Here is an 18788-nt window from a genome sequence, read left to right on the forward strand (position 1 = left end):
GCTTAAGTTTGAGTTGCATCTTTGTTGTATGGACAAAACAGCACTTTGGGAACACAGAAACTTAACTGGAAAAATAACCATGAGCCTATTTGAGCTAGGCAGGGGAATTTTAAAAGCACTCCTATGCACTTAGGGTCCTATATTGCACAGACGCTGCACTTCAGATGATTGAATCCAGTAATTTTTAACAATCAGCTATAGTTCTGGTGATTTAGTGTTCTCCATCTCTTCCTACAACTTAATGCAGGTGTTTGTAAATAGATGTCAATCTCTGTTACACTACCATCATTATAACGGGGCAAAGCTTTCCTCAAGTCTAACGACTGAATAACCTCTTTGTAATTTTTTCTGAAATAACTCCCATAATTATCCACACTGTTCTTCCCGGATGAAAATACATCTGAAATTAAAATTTAATCAAGAACTGGTGAACAGATATCTGCATATTGTTAGAGCAATGTCGAGACCAACTACTATAAGATGAAAAATTCTTAAAGAACTTGCTTTACCACAAGAAAGAAAAATGTCTTATATTAAGTATTTTCCTGATGTTTTAGAACTGTCCTAGAGAGAAGGCACCGGTAACTTGTGGAGAGTGCACACACAGCAGCACTGACACAGACACCCTGGGCAGCCCCTGGGAGACGTGTCTGGAAACACGAAATGCTGACCTGAACCAAAGATATATACACTTCCATCCTGAACACAGAAAAAGGCATCTCATAGTGACTTCTCAGTTATATTGTTATTTTTCCCTACTGAGCACTCAAAATAAGAATCTCGCTCTAAAATCATTCCAAGATATATTAGTCAACAAGGTGAGACTTGGTACTTATGCCAAAAAAGCCAAGATCCCGCCTCTGAAGCCACAAGCAATAGATCTGTTAAATATCACTGACACATATAGTCCCTTGCTGTCATGTAAACCCTCAGCTTATACTAATTTCTGAAATTTGCTAAACTTGAAAAACACGTGAGAGGGGCTGCCCTAGAGACTTCAAAACAGAGTGAATGGCCCTTGTTACAGAGAGGCAAATCTGTCCTTTATGTGAACAACTACCAGAAGGCTAATTAATTCTTATCTGTAAACATAAGCCACCCAACCAAAAAAACATGGTCAAACAATGAGTGTGTAAATCACCGAAAATTGTATATAGTTACGTGATACATTCTCATTGCCTTGAGGCTTCATGTTTTCTCTTTTCTAAAGTGCAGGTGAAGCGTGCTACAAATAATTAAAGCATGTGCCAACAGAAAAACCTATATTTCTAAACACGCATGTTGCAAACCCAAATACGTTTCATTTATTAATTACTGAAATTTTCTCGTTATAATTTACAGAACCTACATCTATTATTCTTGCAAGAAAAGAAAAAAAACTGTAAGTAAAAAAGGAAGAAAAATAACAGCATTGTGTGTGATTTAAGGCAAAATACCATCACTGCAGCTAACTGCTTTCTGGATCTGAACTGGTAAAACCGTAAGATTATCAGTAAGATTCAATGCAGGTAGAACTATAAAACCTAATTATTTCTTACAAAGCAGATCATTCCATTTAAAACAAAGGAAAGCTAAGAACAATCAAGCCTATGCCATTAACAATTAGTCTTCTGCACACATGATTACACTCACAGAGATAAAGCAGCCTCTAAATTTAATGACAAATCCCATATTTCTGGCTGGGCTCAATATTCTCTATTAATTATGTTGAAAGACCTCGTGCTACTTAAAAGTACTCAGACTACAAAGTATGACACCATCTCCATAGATTCACTATTAGCACTTAACACTTAATATCGGATGCTAAACTACACCGTGAATTAATATTGGCATTTAGGGTTATTCCTTTTGTTTTATTTATGCAGCAAAGTCGTTCTGAAGAGCTCGAGGACAGCGTTTTATGAACTAGTTGCTACTGAGAAGCCCTCAAACATGGGACGTTTACACATGCTTCCCTAAATTAAAATTCAGCAGAAAGTGCGATCAAAGGAACTTGGGACAAAAGAATCAAGTGCTTCAAGGGGATGAACTGAGGACCTGACAAGGGCTAGCTCTTGGCAAAACCAAGAGCAAGTAGCGTTATATTTGTTATACAGGATGATCGGAAAAGAGAAAAATATCATTTAAAGTCAAGAAAAAATAACATCGCAATGGCAACAAAAATTTTAAATATTACCTTTACATAGAGTACTCAGAACTAGCCACAGAAAAATTATTCACTGAACCTGCTAGGAACATGCATCTTTTGCTCCATTATTTCTTTGCAATATGTATTTCCTCCTTACTGCCCTGAAAGAGATGCAAGAAAAGTCCTTTCTCTAAAAGAAGAAAAAAGCGTGCCCATAGATGAATTACATGTACTAATCTAACAAGAACTACAGAGGAGAAAAAAGTTGTAACCCCTGAAAAAATAGTTGTAATACCTAATTTACAGTAATGAAAATGTTTATCACATGGACTTTGCCTTAAGATTTTTCAGTAAAATCAGTCATGTATATTCTACAGATTATTATGCAGTTGGTAATGCAGATTTGTTTCATACCATAAAATATATACACTCCTCTACACTGCTCTGTGCCTGATATTTCAGATCTCTTCAGAGGTATGCAAGTATCTATTTAGAACAATGTTCTTAACTTGATGTATGCACGTATTACACACACGCACACATATATGCACAGCCCAGTAGCTCTCTCAGTAGCTGTGTCTCCTCTTTTAAAGATGCTCAGAAATCTCTCTGTCATTTGTGGATGACTGGATCTGGTTTCTAATTTGCAAAAGCAGAGAATTCTGCTCACAACTAACAGATCGTTTCACAGAATGCTGCGTGGGAGAGAAAACATGCACAGCACTGTTAAAAAGCCACATATAGGGGCAGAATTATTTTTACCAACTTTACAGAATTTGACACTCTCCAACTGCAAGTAAAACCAGAAACATGAACAATTAAAATCAAAATGCATCACTGTGTTTTGGGAATATATGTTTTTTACATTATACTCTCCACTCCATATAAAATTGTTAAGGAGACAGGGAAACAGATTTTGATAATCCTGATTTAAAAAAAACTAATTACAGTGGCTACATAAATTACAGTGGCTTCTTGTTACCACAAATGAAGGTGTAAAGTTAGTCATGTGTGAAAGATGAATTTGATCGACTCATCAGCGACAGCACAGTCCAACTATAAAAACCTCTGTTATTCCACAAAGCATCTGGCATTGACCACTACAAGAGACAGTACATTGTTTTATATAGGTCTTTTGGGCCAGCTCCTTAAGCACTATGCACAGTCCTTTGAAAATCTCTCTATAAATATCCTAAGTAAGGCTGCCAGGTACTGATCAGCTTAATATGCATAGGCTGATATTTATACTCAATATGCATAAACTGTAGCACCTTTATTTTCCAAGAACATCATCTATTTATCTGCTTTGGAGTGATTCAAAGTTGCAGTCTACTTTATATTTCTATTGAGTATTTAAGTGTGTAATTTTTCACAGAAATATGATTAAAATCTGCATATTACTGAAGCACGTGCAACTGAGAATATATTTTAATTCACTGGTTATGCTGAATTTCACATGACAGACATCCTAAGAAATACTGTAATCTACATCAAAACATCACATTAATAGGTAATAGTAGGTAGCCTGAACTGGCACTGGCAGATCCTTCAGAACTGGATCCCCCTCAAACTCAGTAGCCCCAGTAGGATTGGCAGGTCAAACTCTGGTGTAAACCCAGAATTGCTACAGACAGTTCTCTGCCAATTATGCAGGCAAAGGCAGGACTGATTACAGTATCTGACTTACAAGGGAGGAATTTCACTGATTTGCTAATAGTTATTTCTGATTTCTATGAAAGCAAGGCAGAAATCTCAAGTATATTAATTAAACTCAGCTTTAGTCTGACTCTTCCAAATCACTAAGCGAGATCTTTCCTGAAATTTTCTTCCAAATAAGGCACAGAATACTCAAATGACATTCTCCAGGTGTTACTTGGAAATTTTATATTTTTATATATGCTATATTATTCCCGGGATATACTTTTGTTATAGTATTGCAAAAAGCAAGACTACTCAAAACCAAAAAAAACAAACAAACCAAAAAAAGAGATATCTTCATCCCTTGCGTTTCACTGCTTTTCCCAATAGCAGTGACCAATTGGCAGCAGGTGCAAGATTGCCAAGCTTCACAGAAGGCAATGATGCTACAACGTCTATCATTGAAATGGTATCAGGGAAAGCACACTCTTCACGTAAATGCCCTCTTCTCTTACAGAGCCCTTTGACTCGCAGACTTTATTGTGGATTGCTGCCAGATTGCCATATTATCTGTTCTATGTTTTTTTAAAAACATTTACATGAAGAAATGATACAGACAAAAGAGTCTTTGCTGTGATGATATGAGTCATTATTCATTGCCAGCAGCATATCCGTTCAGCTTACATTCTTAAAGGCACATAAAAAAAGTATGTTTTGTTACTGTACAGGCAAAATGGTAATCCTAATTTATTGACAATAATTTATTATCTTCGTCTCACAAATCAGAAGCACCTCAAGAAAGAAGCTGAGGTACAATGATTTAAAATAGGTACAAGTGAAAGAAGAATCAAGCCAAATTTCTTTATTGTCAAAGCTGGAGGACATGAATGACAAATAATCTTCAATTCATTTACTAGACTTCTCTTTTTCTCTGGATGTACCTAGGTTTTTCCCCCCTCCCCACACCAACTGTGTCTTCCATTGTTTGATTTATGTGCAGGAAATTCTTTATCACTATAGGAAGTAAAATTAGCCTTAACAAAAGCTTTCCATTGATCACTTGCAGCGCATTTGACTTAGGATTTGTTTTGCAATTCATGCATGTGATTGCTTGCAGAAAGCTGAACAGTTGCTTGATTACAAGAGTGAATTTAAACCTGGGCACACTCCATCACCCACTCTGTTCTCAGCAAACTTTATCCACGAAAATACACTTTGAAAATAAGAATGCATAAATTTCAGTATCTTTTCCAGTATCCACATACAAGTCGAAATCACGGTGAAGCACTATCAATTACAGGAACCTTACCAACATAGCTCACTCACACACACGTGCAAATCCTCCAGAAAATGGATCTGAAGGGGTACAGCTCAAAGAGGAACTTGCACTCACTGATTTACACTAAGCTGTGCATCAAAACGCTTTAAATGAAACCCAGAAGAAAATGTCATTCCTCCCAACCTTCTCAGCACCTTCCATCGCCCCTGGTGTCCAAATTGTTTTCAGTCAGTTCAGCACATCTCTAGTGTATAATTTCTTTTATTCAGTGGAATTTCCTGTCATGTCTTGTCACATCAGGACCAGAATGGCTCACTGCCTTTAGAGATGTGGAGCAGTCTACAGCGAGAGGAAAACGTCAGAGTACACCACAGTCAGAGCTGACTCAATGCGAGGGGAAACCTTCATATGGAAAAACTGTCTCTGGACTCTGCAACAACACATACTTCAGGAAACCTAGAGATTATTTTGTATTTCAGTGAAGAATGGAAATATATAGCAAGAGTTCTTTACATCAAAATAGAAAGCAAAAGGCATTTCACATAAATCCAGCTGAGGTGAAATGGAGAAACATACAGTGCAAGTCCCTCAGACTCATATTTAATGCAGAAATCAATGTGCATGCTGAGATTTTAGCTTGCTTTCACTTTAGCATAAGGGAAAAAGGAAATTCCATGTCAGGTGCTCTGTCACCTGCATTCCACCTTAATCCACTGCTTCTGCGATTTCTCGCCTTTCAAGCTTGTAACAGTCTTCAAACTACCAACATTTGAACCATTTTGAACAATTTAATACCCAAATAGTGAAATATTTTCTATTTCCTCAGAGATTATAGACTCTAGAACAGAAAAAATTCAGTCTTGAGTCCAAAAGCAACACTGTCCAAAGCAACACTGTCTAACATCATGAGTCTACCTAGGTTAGAAACAGAAGATTTTTTATCACAAAATTGTTTAGGTGAAGAAGGTCTGTGGACAGAAAATCAAATTAGATTATGATGTTTCCCTCTGATCTTATAAACTATGAATTTCTGATTCACACACACTATTTGGCTAAAGACCATTTGTATTAATACTACTGGTCTCTGTCTTCCCTTCTTGTTGGTATAGTTCCTTTAGCAGCACTCTGATTCCACCTAGGAAAAGCAATGCATAATTAAAAAAAAAAAATTCTATGTACTGAGGTAATACTTTTGAAGAGCCTATGCAATGTCGAGAGTTAAATATATCTGTGCTGCTAATTCATGCTCAATTAGACAAGAGAGCATTTGGTCAATAATTTAGCAATAAAAAAAGTTGATGAAATGTTTGACTTCAGGCACAAGCTGCCAGTTTGTGACAAACCTCATGATAAGCTTTAGCTATTATTTAAGAGGCAGAAAAAGGCATTAGCCCCATGATACTCTGCATTCATGCAGCATGCTGGAATGGGATACAACACACAAAAAATGACAAGCTTTGGAGTTCATAAAGCAGACAGGGAGAAATTAGTGATCTTGTTTGACCAAGGAGGGATATACCTGGTGTGCCTACATGCATTGCGGGGTCCCAGCCCTGCTCTCAAGAGATTTGAGTGTGATGGTAGAAGAAAAAGCCAGAAAGCTTGCCAAGGGGAGAAAGAGGTCAAGATAAAGAATGAACAAGGTTTTCCTGTCACCATGAGGAAACTTAAGTGCACAGAAATGGAAAGTGAGGCATGGTCAGGCTCCAGAGAGATTGCAAAGGAAAAAGCAGATGCAATTTGGCAAGGCTGATCACAGGAAAGAGAAGAAAGATTTCAGCACAACCGGAGGTTGAAACAGTGTAATAAACACGACAGAAAGTGCTGACCTCAGTGCTGTGCATGATCCTCCATTGGCTGAAATACAGCACTGGCGTTAAATAAGTCCCAATTTTCCCAATTAGAAGTTCAAAGCTCTAAAAAAATGCTTGTGAAGAAAATGAAGAGAAATTTCAGTGTGATAAAGGATAACAAGTTCAGACTCATAAAGTCACAGAGTTATTTTTAAAAAACATTCACAATTGTTCTGGCAAATCAGAAGATACGACATCCTGGGATTTTCATACAGGATTCAGTTTCAAAACAGTTGCATAGCTAGGTTAGTTTTTTGTCAAGATCCATCTTGCAAGGCACCAGTTAAGCCTCCTGTGGGCATACATGTTTCCAAATGAAACGCACTCTGTATCACCCCGAACATGACAAGATCATTTGGCACTTTTCATAAGAGATCAAAAGAGAAGCAAAAAAACCCAACAAAATAAAGCTGCCTGCCTCCACCCAAGGCATCTGTATATGGTCTGTTCTTGGACGCTGTCCCAAAGAAGGGCATATGCCAAGGGAGCTTGGGCTCTGCAAGCGAGATACCACAGGAAAGAATTACCCTAGTTTTACAGGTCTCCAACTCCTGCTTTAAAGTTAAATGATGTAGAAACCCATTGGGGACCATGAGGAGCGAGGGAGCGGGACAGAAGCCCGCATTCATGCTGGTTAAAGAACACGAGCCTTATCTTGGTGGCAACCCCATGTCTAAAAGCATCCAGCTGGAGGTTGCTTTTAAGCATCCAGCTGGAGGTTGCTTTTGAACTCAGGCTCCAGCACAGACAAGTGCAAGCTTCTCCTACTGGGACAGCTTGCTTATTCCATTTTGCTAGGATAATTAGTTTTGAGCTACTCTAATTGTAAAAAAATCATATTCTCTGCTTCATTTTCATGAAATGTCAGTAACCCACACCTGTCAGGTTCACTAGACCTGGGAATATGCTATGCTCACATATTAAAAAATATTGAGCCAGCGTGTCAACACAGTTTACAAATTTAGCCATTTCTGTCCTTGTATCTCTGCAGAGCTCTTTTGGCTGCCTACTGTAATTAGTAACTGTCAAGTGTGTCTCACTTTGTCTATAGCTATTGTCACATAAACAGCAACTTACTTTAATTGATTCTCAATTTGCAAGATCTCTGGTGATCTTCTCAATTATCTTTTAGCATGTGCATTCTCTAAGCTATTAGACTGCCCTGCTCAGATCGGAAGATGACCCTTTAGATGATCTAATAACGATGGCTGATATGATTGTTAAATCTGCTGGCACTGAGCTGCATGATATATGATTCAAATGGCAACATAGTTTGGTATATGACATTAATTCTCCATTAATACATATCATTCTATAGTTCCTTGGCATTTAATTCAAAACTTATCTTCAGAATGTTAAAAAAAATCTATAAAATAGGGTGATAGACCTAATGAGAAAAGACTCTTGTATCATTGTTTATATATTGCTTCATTATTCTTTTTTTTTTTTTTTAAATAAGTGCCTTATTAAAATTGGAAAACAGAGACAGAAATAATATAAGAAAGCTTCATAATGATAGTTAGCATTTCATTTTTCTGTGCCAATTTTTCAAAAACATCAGACAATCCTGTCTGTCAAAACTGACTACAACAAATCATTTTTATATTTAAATTTTCATCCCCACGCTTAAGTAATGAAGCTCTCAAAATATTTAGTGCAAAATAATAAGACCTATTTTACGACTTTCTGCAGTCTACTCTTAATTGTACATCACGTGATCAACAGGGCAGCCACAGAAAACTGCATTAAGAAAATGAAGAATTATAGCATATTATGGACATCTCAAGAGCATGTTCCTTTCATACAGGTCTTTAAAGTCTAGCTTCTAGAGAGAGCTAATGGTCTGTGAGTAAATTAGTGCCATGAACATCTTTTACATCATATTACCCCAGGGAGACCTTAGACCTACTATCTTCAGCACATGAAAGATGTATTAAATGTGTTCTGACCACTGACTGTCAGGTTTATACTTGTCAAAACTGTCTTAGACATCAAAAAATTATAGCTAATGTTTTGATCCTGCTGAAACTCATGCTGAAATTGCCTTTACTTCATTTTCCTATCTTTGTGAAACAACTCATAGCAAGAGCATCCACTGTCACTCCTGAGAGAAGATGATTTCTTTTCTTTTATGTGTTCCTATTTAACTTCCTCCCCCACCCCCCCACATTATGGAAAAGGATTGTTTGCTCTCAGTGTATTGCCTCCCATACGCCCTTTATCGTACGTTGATCTCTTCTTCTGGCCTGGGCTCTGTTTTCCAGTGTGCAATACTTGTGAAGAATTAGTGGAATGTAGTAGATTTTTCATTAAACTTTCTGGTAAAGATAATTTTATAGTACATGTTTTATATGCTCTGCTGTGGAACCATCCATTTTCTCAGCTAGTGGGAAAGTAACAATGGGAATAGATGACTGGGGGGAAAGAGGTGGCTATGGGGAGCAAAGAAAGTAAGAGAAAGTACATTGTGAGGAGAAAAAGATAACGCCAAGTTTCTTCTTCTGTCAGCAAACAAGGGGAAGCAACACACGTGAATGCAGTAACAAAGCTGAACACACCTAGATAGAATTTTATAAGGTTGAGCATCAAGCCATTGCTCAAAGTAGACAATTTTGTAATGAAACATACGTCTTCGATCTTCTTTACATCATGCTGGGAAAAGAAAAAAAAAAATCCAACCCAAAACAAAAAGTCTCCAACAGCACATATACTGTAATAACGTCCTGGGGAGACAGTAGCTGCGAGCGCAGCACACTTTAGCTGTCTGAGAAACCCGGGCTCGGAAGGAACCTCAGGTTTCAATCTCACCCTGGTATGGCACAACGCAGAGGAGCAGCGAGGTAACGCCTGAGCCAGTGGGTGACAGAAGACACCATGCGGCGCATCACTTACACGCAGCCCTTCGGGAACGAGCGCCGAGACTGAGGTGCTCAACCTCACTGTCTCTTCCTGCAGTATAGTGACAGCTAACTAGAGGTAAAAAGAGGTGGGACTTGAAAGAGGAAAAAGCAGCCACTTAGAACAAGAAGGAAAGTAGAAGGATCTGAAAGGAACGATGAAAGCTAAGTAGAAACATCTCTGACTTGAAGTCATCAAAAAAACCACCCTTTTTAGGGTCAAGTGGAATAGGCTTAAAACATACCTGAAAATCCATTTGTAGACATACACCTACTTCCTTTGGGCAAAATAAATCTAAGTGCATTGCCTGATAAAAATATCAGATTATTTTCCTGGTTTAATCAAAGTTTTCGGTTTATGGAATAAGATCAGAAAGACATACTGCGATGTCAATGTGCCCCAACTTAACATCGATATTCAGAGACTACATGCAGGGATTGTTCACTGTCTTTCCCAGAAGCTGGCAATAAAGTCATTAACTAACAACAATTTGAGCTGTAGACTTGCACAAACGTGGAGCATAGACCAATGAAAACAGGACAAAGATGACCTTGCCCTTACTTCACGGGCCATCAGAAACCCATCAAATAGCAACCAGACTGAATTTCAGTTGCAACTCTGATTGCAAATCTATAGCTTGCTCCCTATCCCAAGAGCGACTTTTCTGTTTACAAAAACCACCCACCCTACTAGGACTATCAATAAATGGCTGAGATTCAAAACCTTCTTCAGAAGGATGCCAGGATAACAGCCCTGAAAATTCATTACTGTTTTTAGGAAGAGTAGCTTGTTTCATAGAAAAATGTGGCAAGTAAGTCTCAATTAGCATTCATCAAGATATCAGTCTTCTTCCATTCTCTTTTCAAAGCTGGAACACCAAGCACAAAGTCTCTACATTACCTTGCCAAAAGCAAAAATCTTGTCTTTTAGTCTATTTCCTAGCATATTAAAATGCTCAGGAGATAAAACACTTCCTCTGAACTCTGTCATCTTTAAAAAATGAAAAATTTGTATCAATACAACTTCATCTGTTAATAACTACCTGTGCGCTATTGAATAAATTTGGTAGAAAAGAAACACAGCCTTAACTGAAATAGTTAAACCAACATAAAAACTGTGTTTACACAAAATGTCATTCTACTGTTTTCTGACCAGGGCAATATGGTCATAGTATTCAAAACTTAGGGATCATTTTCTGTCTGTGAAGTGTTTAACAAATATCCTTCAGGTGTCCATGTACAGCAGGTTGGGCCAGCTAATATCAAAGCTGAGAATTTAACATCTGACTTGCGTAATTTTACAAAAATGAGCGGAATTAACCTGGCAGAGCAGAGCCTCTATGCTTAGATTAAATAATTTAAGGCTCAAGCTACCTGACTGCATTTTTCAGCCTTTTATGAAAGGAAAAACAAAAAAAAAAAAACAAAAAAACACAAAAAAAACTTCTTAGATGAGCTTTCTCCCTTATCCCATTTTAGACTATTCCAACCACTAAGACCACTCTCACTAAGTGGGTTGAAAGCAGCAGCTCTGGGAGTAAAATATTTCTGCAGCTTTGCTTACTTAGTACTGTCTTAGAAACCATTAAGCAGAAGTAGTCACAGTCTTTGCCAAGAAACTTGCCGTGAAAGAAGAAAATTTCCCTTTTTTTTTTTTCTCCAAAGTCTCATCCAAAGCCAAAGAAGAGGAGAAGAGTAGCAGGCGAGGATGAAAATGACAAACTATGGCTCCCTTATCCCGGCCATGTTCCCTCTCAATACTGTTGGGTGCAAGACTCCCAGATACTGCTGCGACAGAGTATGGGAGCTAGAATAGAAATAAAAGAGAAGGGAGCTACACATAAAGAGCAGTGGTTAAGCAATCCACTTCACCACCACACAGCCCCACACTCTGCTAGTTCACGTGCTTTTGTGATACCACTTGAGCTATTACAGTGTCACTGGATTTAAAAAAAAAAAAAAAAAAAAAAGAGGAACAGGTACTGATTTTCCTTCTGGTCTAGGAGGCAACATGACAAAGCAGAGTCTCCTATTAAATCCTTTATCTTCACGCTAAGGTTTTCTGACATTTTAAATATCAGCCATAATGATTAACATCTCTCCTTTAAGCTAGAAGCTAAAATCTGCCAGTCTGCCACGTACAGTGACACCTTTAAACACTCACACACTTCAGCAGTTACTAATTTTCCAATCCAGTACCTGGATATGACATTTTGACAAGTTTGCAAGGGATTTACTGAACTACTTATTAGTTCAATATATAAAAAGTGCACCTTTTTGCAATACCTTTTTTATTCAAAAAAAATTTCTGAATACATTTTATAAGTGATTTTCTAAAGTAGCTTTCCCATTGCTCTGCTTTCATGGGCCAAAAGGGTCTAATGGTACTTTCAGCATTCAGGCAAATTAGAACATCAAATTACTTCAGCATTGTTTTGAGAAAAAAATAAACTATTTTCTATCCAAGTTCTCTTAAGTAACATAGCCATTAGGCAAACGGGTGGTTCAAGAATTGTCAATGGCATGTGCAGTGATTTCAAGTAGATGCCATCAGAGTTACCCAACAGTTCGTGTAGAACAGGAACATGGCCTGAAGCTGCTTTGTATTTGATAGATGTCTCCATCAAAAACACCATCATAAAAAAAAGCAATCCAGTTGCTGTTTTCATAAAAAGGTAAAAACATGATAATGGAAAAATCCTGGGAGGTGAATGTTGTGGGGGATACAGCGAAGGCCGCATGAGGAAGCTGTCACTGGTTTTTTGCATGCAGATTCACAGGGAAAGCAAGAAGCTCAATCCAATACTATTGGCAACTACTAAATTACTTATAGAAAACTTGTTCTAATTCAATTAACTTAGAAGGTCTAGACAATGGCTATATTATTCTTACCTCTTGAAGTTCTCCTAGGTCAAATGATTGTTTTCCCATTCTAGAAAAACTGTAGGTTATTTGTGAATAATGTAAGCAAGCTGTGGATTTGCTCTGATATGCTCCTCTGAAGAACCTAAGCAGTTTTCTGCTGTTCTGAAGGTAAACTGGATCATGTGTTAACTCTGCTATAAACTACATGTCAATTTACTAAGACAACAATGAAAACTAGAATCATCCGTAGTGGGCTGGCACTCAGCATGTATCATTACCTAAAATGCTGGCAGTATAATTATTATGCCACACTAAAATATGCCTAGAACTGCACGTGCACAACGTTTCCCCCAAAGATTTTACAAAGTATTTGAACTTGCAAAGAGTAGGAGAAACAGAGATTAAAAATGACCTTCCAAAAGTCATGAAGTAGATCAAAAGCCCTGGAAAACAGGAATGGTACCCAGACTTCAAACTCAATTCAGAGGCCCACCTATTGACTGATGCGTCCTCATTTGAGCTAAAGGTCTCATCCACATGTATTACTGCTCACTTGACAAGAATACAGTGTTCCATGAGCTAAATTTTGTCTCAGTTGCATTTAGATGCATCTAAGATCACTCCAAGTGATCCCAGAAGAATTTAGCCCTCGTACTTGTAGGCAGGTGACATCTTTCTAATCCATCTCCACATGTCTGTCCCCCTTGCCTAGGGGTTGTGTGTTATGCTTTTTGGAATACAGCAATACTCCTCATGAATTGTCAGAAATCAGAGACGACACATATACTACAAGCTTTCCTCACTGGAAGGGGAAAAAAAAAAAAAAAAAAATCAGTCCTCACCTAATGGAAATAGTCATTTTTATCTAAATTACAGGCCTTGGAACACTGGTTGTAACGAAAAGGTAATGATCAATGTGGATATTTTTGAACAGATGTTTTGAACTCTGAAAAGATCTGCACTCACATATACCATTATTTATATATATTTTGTTTTTTTTTTTTTAAATCAGTGATGTCTCTTCATTTACAGATATTTTCACTTCTAGAAAAGGGTAAGGCTGGGGAATGAGGGGTAGGAGTTTGGAGCCAGGTCACATTTTCTCTCAACTCTCAGAATCTGGGCAAGAGCAGGATCTGAGCTGGCATCAGATACATTATTGTGGTTATTTCTTTTCAAATGTATACTAAAACAAATTCTGCTGTTCCAGTTTATATTTGTTATTCAAGAACAGCACCCAAATTCTAAACTAACTTAAAGGTTTCTCTCTTTTTTGTCTGTCAAATAAAAAGAGTATGAGCTTGGTTATTCCAGTAAAATAAATCAATAAGTTAAATGATATAAATGTCATAAATGTGATATAAATTTTAAGGCATATAAAAATTGTGTTACAACTATTGAAATAATGCATTTATAAATTATACAGTGACAATTCTGTTTCATATAGAATATATATAATTTTTGCAAGAGCTTTTAATTACAATTTAAATATGTATTTTTAAAATAACACATCACATTTTTAAACTGCATTTTTCCTTGTAAAGTACTAGAATCGATACTACTAAAGTAGTAACAGATTTTAGCTTGGTTCAAAAGCACTGCAGAAGGATTGGCAGGTTTAGCCTATAGAATAACTATCAAGCACCTACACACTCGAGAAGGAAAGAGATCAGATTTTGAAAATACAAGGATACCATTAAAGAATCCTTTTTATCACATGACTGGTCTATTAATCCTGTCCCTTTGGTTGGGCAGGATGTTCATAGTAGACAGAGACAATCCAAGTGTGACTAAACGGATGCAGCCCACCCAGTCCTAAGAGATATCATGGGTCTAAATGTGCTCAACGTTACTAAGAGGAGGAGATATTTCCTTTATTTGTTTGAAACCTATTCCAGTACCATTTTCACTGCAGGCTTAGGTTGCATTGCGCTCAGTAATGCTCCCGGGTGCCATCTGGTGTTTTATTTTTACATCGCAGTGCTTGGAAGGTTTTCTGCAGATGTATTTTATCGTTGTAGTTAGCTAAATGGGCCGGCGGGGTGGGGGAGGAGGAAATCACAGAACAACAGTTGTAAACTGTTGCTTTAGTCTAGGCACAATGAAACTTGGAGTCTTTCCAGTACCAACTCTTGGACATTGCACATGCATGTATAGTACATGCCGTACCTTCTGTCTGTAATATAAAAAAAATTACAGATGACCCTACTCATTTGGGGGCAAAAATTTAACTCTCTCTCATCTGAATCTTTTTAAGTATAGCCTAAAAGATGAATAAACAGTCGCATATCCTTAAGCACAGTTTCAGCCACCAACAATCTCCTGCTATACTTCAAACAAGGCTTTTGTTATGTCTTTTATTCATTTAAGGCTTTGCTGACTACTGTGAGGGCCAAGCTACACATATGGGTTTGGCAGGCACAGTGTAATGTTTTGGCACTAGGGCAGAAGAACAGAAGCGACTTCACTTTTCCCCTATATAAATGAATAAACGTTCCTGTATTTCTGTACTTTTCTTTATAAGTGAAATTGTTCTAAAAATAAAGGTCAAACCTGTCAGATAGAACTATATTCACACTGCATTAGGCCCGATTTTCCTGTTTCCTTTTACACGGAACTCAATGGGAATTTTGTGCATTTAGAGACGACAAAATTGGGCCTTTTACTACGGCCATATTGTGAGCTTCTTTCTCCCATTACTGAACAGTTACTCAACGGAATAGTTCCATTGACTATAATGAAGCTATTCCAATACTGTGCTAAAAGAGCAACGGCGTCAACCTGAAATGTCTCAGAAGGATCCTGATTGCCTCACAGGAGGGGTCTGAGATAAGGGAGAAAAGAAAAAATTCTCAATGTTTCACATACGATACTTTCTATTTCACAGCATGGAGGGCAGAAGGAACAAACAGTTCACTACCAGACTGCCCAGCTCCAGAAAAACTGCGATTCAAGGGATGGGATCAGCTGTCAAAATACAAGCACCTCGCACGTTGGAGACACGGCAGGATATCCGAGACTTTCTCGGAGCCTGACACAGGACCTCCAGGATGTCTACATCTTCCTGGAGCAGCAGCTGGAGGCTTGGCAGGACACCCCAAATCCTTAGGGGGTGACAATCGGCACCCTGAGCAGCAGGTCCATTTTTCTAATGGATGCTCAGGTGCAGAGCTTCCATATTATATAGCACATAAAGTATTCACCAGAAGTGCCTTTAAACGTGCACATATTTACACACTAGAGTAAATAATCTGAATATACGTGTGTGCGCACGTATATTTTTCCCAGCTAATACTGGTGGGTGGGTGTGAACGCACATGTGATTTATCCCAATCTGGCATCATGTTCTCAGCAAATTCGTATTCGAATCTTGTTTGTTACAAAAAAGAAAAACAGTTCTGTGACAGATTACAACATAGCCAAAGCGTGGACAAGACTGCTGGATATTCTATGTTTAGATCTCCGAGAGGAGGAAACACTCAGCTAATGACACAGCCAATAATTTCTAACCACCAGAAACTGCTCATATCTGGTTAGCAGAGACCCAACATCATACACGTACGACATTTATTTTGTTCCTTCTCCAAAAGCTGTCTGCCTAAGAATGATAGGTTAATATTGTTTTGCAAGTAAACATTTATTCATGATCAAGGCTGTATACAAGCATAACCCGTTTTCTGACTTATCCAGGTATGTAAGTATTGTGAAGCAATGTGACATAATATCTCTTAACAGAAACTGATTTAAAAGAAAGCGAACTTTCGTAATACAAGTTACCAATATCAAGAAACCGATTATCCACTAAGTAAAGAAGTGGACGCAGCAGTGCTAAGTGTTCAAATTTAATCTGTTTTCCAGATCTAGCTGGAATATGAGCTTAGCTATGACTATTTCTACTTTTAAAATGTTCAGAAATTTTCATGGGAAAAAAATGGATGGAAATTGAAAGCAAATATAACTTATGACAATATATTCCCAGTCAGCTAATGCACCTGTCATAAGAGGGAAAGTATGCTGCTCCCAGACCATCCCGAGAGCTTATATAGAGCCATATAAAATACAGCTTATGCAGCTGTTCACAGGAGCCATAAAAACAGTGATAATAGCTAGATCACGGTATTTCATCACACTGCCAGAGGTCAAGCAACAACAGCTAGAACTCTTTCACACAGTAAATAGAGTGAGAAGATGATTTTTACATTTGTACAATTCAAACGTACTGTTTTACTTTGCAGAACTTCCTGAATTCCCACTTCTATGCCTAAATACATATACGGTTCCCTCTGCAGTAGAAGCTGAGCATCTAAGGAAAAGTCCTTTTCACCAAGTATGCTACAATCATCCTAGGTTTCCCAGCTGGGGAGAGATTTCTCTCTCCTTTCTTGGTATCTCTTTCCCATGTTTTGACAAGTTTATGAATGAAATACCCTCAGCACTGACAAAGTTTGTGCGTTCTCCCCAGATGGTTATCACACTGCTTGCAGACTACATCCTCCCAGATCAGGCCTCAAAGTAATATCTTTCTAACACTTTGGTAATTCCATTTGCTGAGCTTTATGGGTTTAAAAGCAATGCTGCTACTTCTGCAGCGAATCACCCCAACTATTTGCTACGGCACAGAAACTGTAAGGTCACGACGGGACTGAGCCTACCCTTGTTTCATAAGCAGCTTCCTTCAACAGCTGTAATATCTAGGACAAGTGTTCGGAGAGTGTCATTTGGCCTCACTGAGTGATTCATTGTATACTGGAAAACTGTTCTGCATTCTTCTGGACGGCTCTGCAGCATAGACAGGACAAAGGCCCATTTAGCTGGAAGCCCGGCACAGTGGCTCACTATTCACCTGCCACAGCAGTCACAATATTGTGAGGCCTTCTAGACAATGCTTAATTTTTTATTTTTTTTGTGATAGGAACACACTCCATTTTCTACCTTTGTATCCTGAGGACAGAAGCTGCGTACAGACAGAGTGAACGTAGGGAAATTGGAGTTCTTTTCTCCTGTAACAAAAGAAAAAAAAATTGCCAAAGTGCTCCAGTAACTACCACAGGATGCTCAAGACTATTATTCTGCTTTGGCATCGATAATACATATTTCATCTGGTGGGGGGGGGGGGAGGGGAGAGAGAGAGAGGAAGAAGAGAGAGAAGGAGAGAGAAGAAGATAGAAAAGAAATGGAAATAAGCTACTCCATCACCTATAACCTCCAATTCAGCCACTTGTCAGGTGTCTCCATAGCATTACAAACTAATCTTTACCAACGTCTGAGTCATCTTGCTGACATCTGTCATAGACATCTGCAACATGCAATGAGGAACAGGCTCAAAACAGCCAAAGTCCTCCGCCTGCTTTATTGCTGCTCGGAGTCAGTCAAACTGCTGAGCAATGCCAGCCACAGTCAGCTGCCCTTGAAATAACCTACACATGATGCATCCCTTCTGTGCATGGTTAATAATCCTGGTAGGTTGGGGAGGAGAAGTCAAGGAGTCACGCGTTTTGGAACTTATTGGAAAGAGCAGACATCTCAGGAGCAAGAGAAATGAGTGAAGGCCATAGGCACAGTGAGCGACAAAAACAAATTTGCCCAGATCTACCTGAAGTGCTGAAGAAACGCACTCAAAGCCAGCTCTTGTTAGAGAAGTATTTCAGATCTTTAATCTGTTTCTTACATTCAGTACTGCAGCTTGCACTATCTGATTTTGGGATAAATACATTTTAAATGCCACGCTGAAGGAAACATGCTCACTCCAGAAGTGCTGCATTTAACAGCTGGGTTTTTCCTCACGTACATTTTTGCTCAGAGCAGTAATAATTCAATAAAACTAAGAGGTGGCTTTAACAGTTTTCCTCTCAAATGTGTGTCCTGTAATACACTTCTGCACAGGGATATCCTCAGTGCTCTTGTGAAGGCTTTTAGCAGGGAAAGATTTCTACCTCAGCAGGGAGGTAAACAATATCAGCGGGTTCTACAGCAATACCCTAAATGGCACCTGCACTTAATTTCTGCACAGTCCTCACAGCACTTTTTGTCTTTGTTTTGGTTACCGCCTCCTCTTTCCTCAAACTCATCACTGTCACATTTACCAAAGGCATATATTACATCAAGGCATATATTCCAGTTACCTTCAC

At 38.3% G+C, this 18788-nt stretch overlaps 1 protein-coding gene across 10 annotated transcripts in view; it reads right to left on the reverse strand.

The window, feature by feature from the left end:
* The window catches only part of NLGN1 (neuroligin 1), a 397001-nt gene that overhangs the window by 271036 nt on the left and 107177 nt on the right, over positions 1-18788 (reverse strand). The gene's annotated exons all lie outside the window — the stretch shown is intronic.

Source organism: Struthio camelus, chromosome 9 (assembly GCF_040807025.1).
Source record: "Struthio camelus isolate bStrCam1 chromosome 9, bStrCam1.hap1, whole genome shotgun sequence".
In the NCBI taxonomy this organism is placed as follows: Eukaryota; Metazoa; Chordata; class Aves; order Struthioniformes; family Struthionidae; genus Struthio; species Struthio camelus.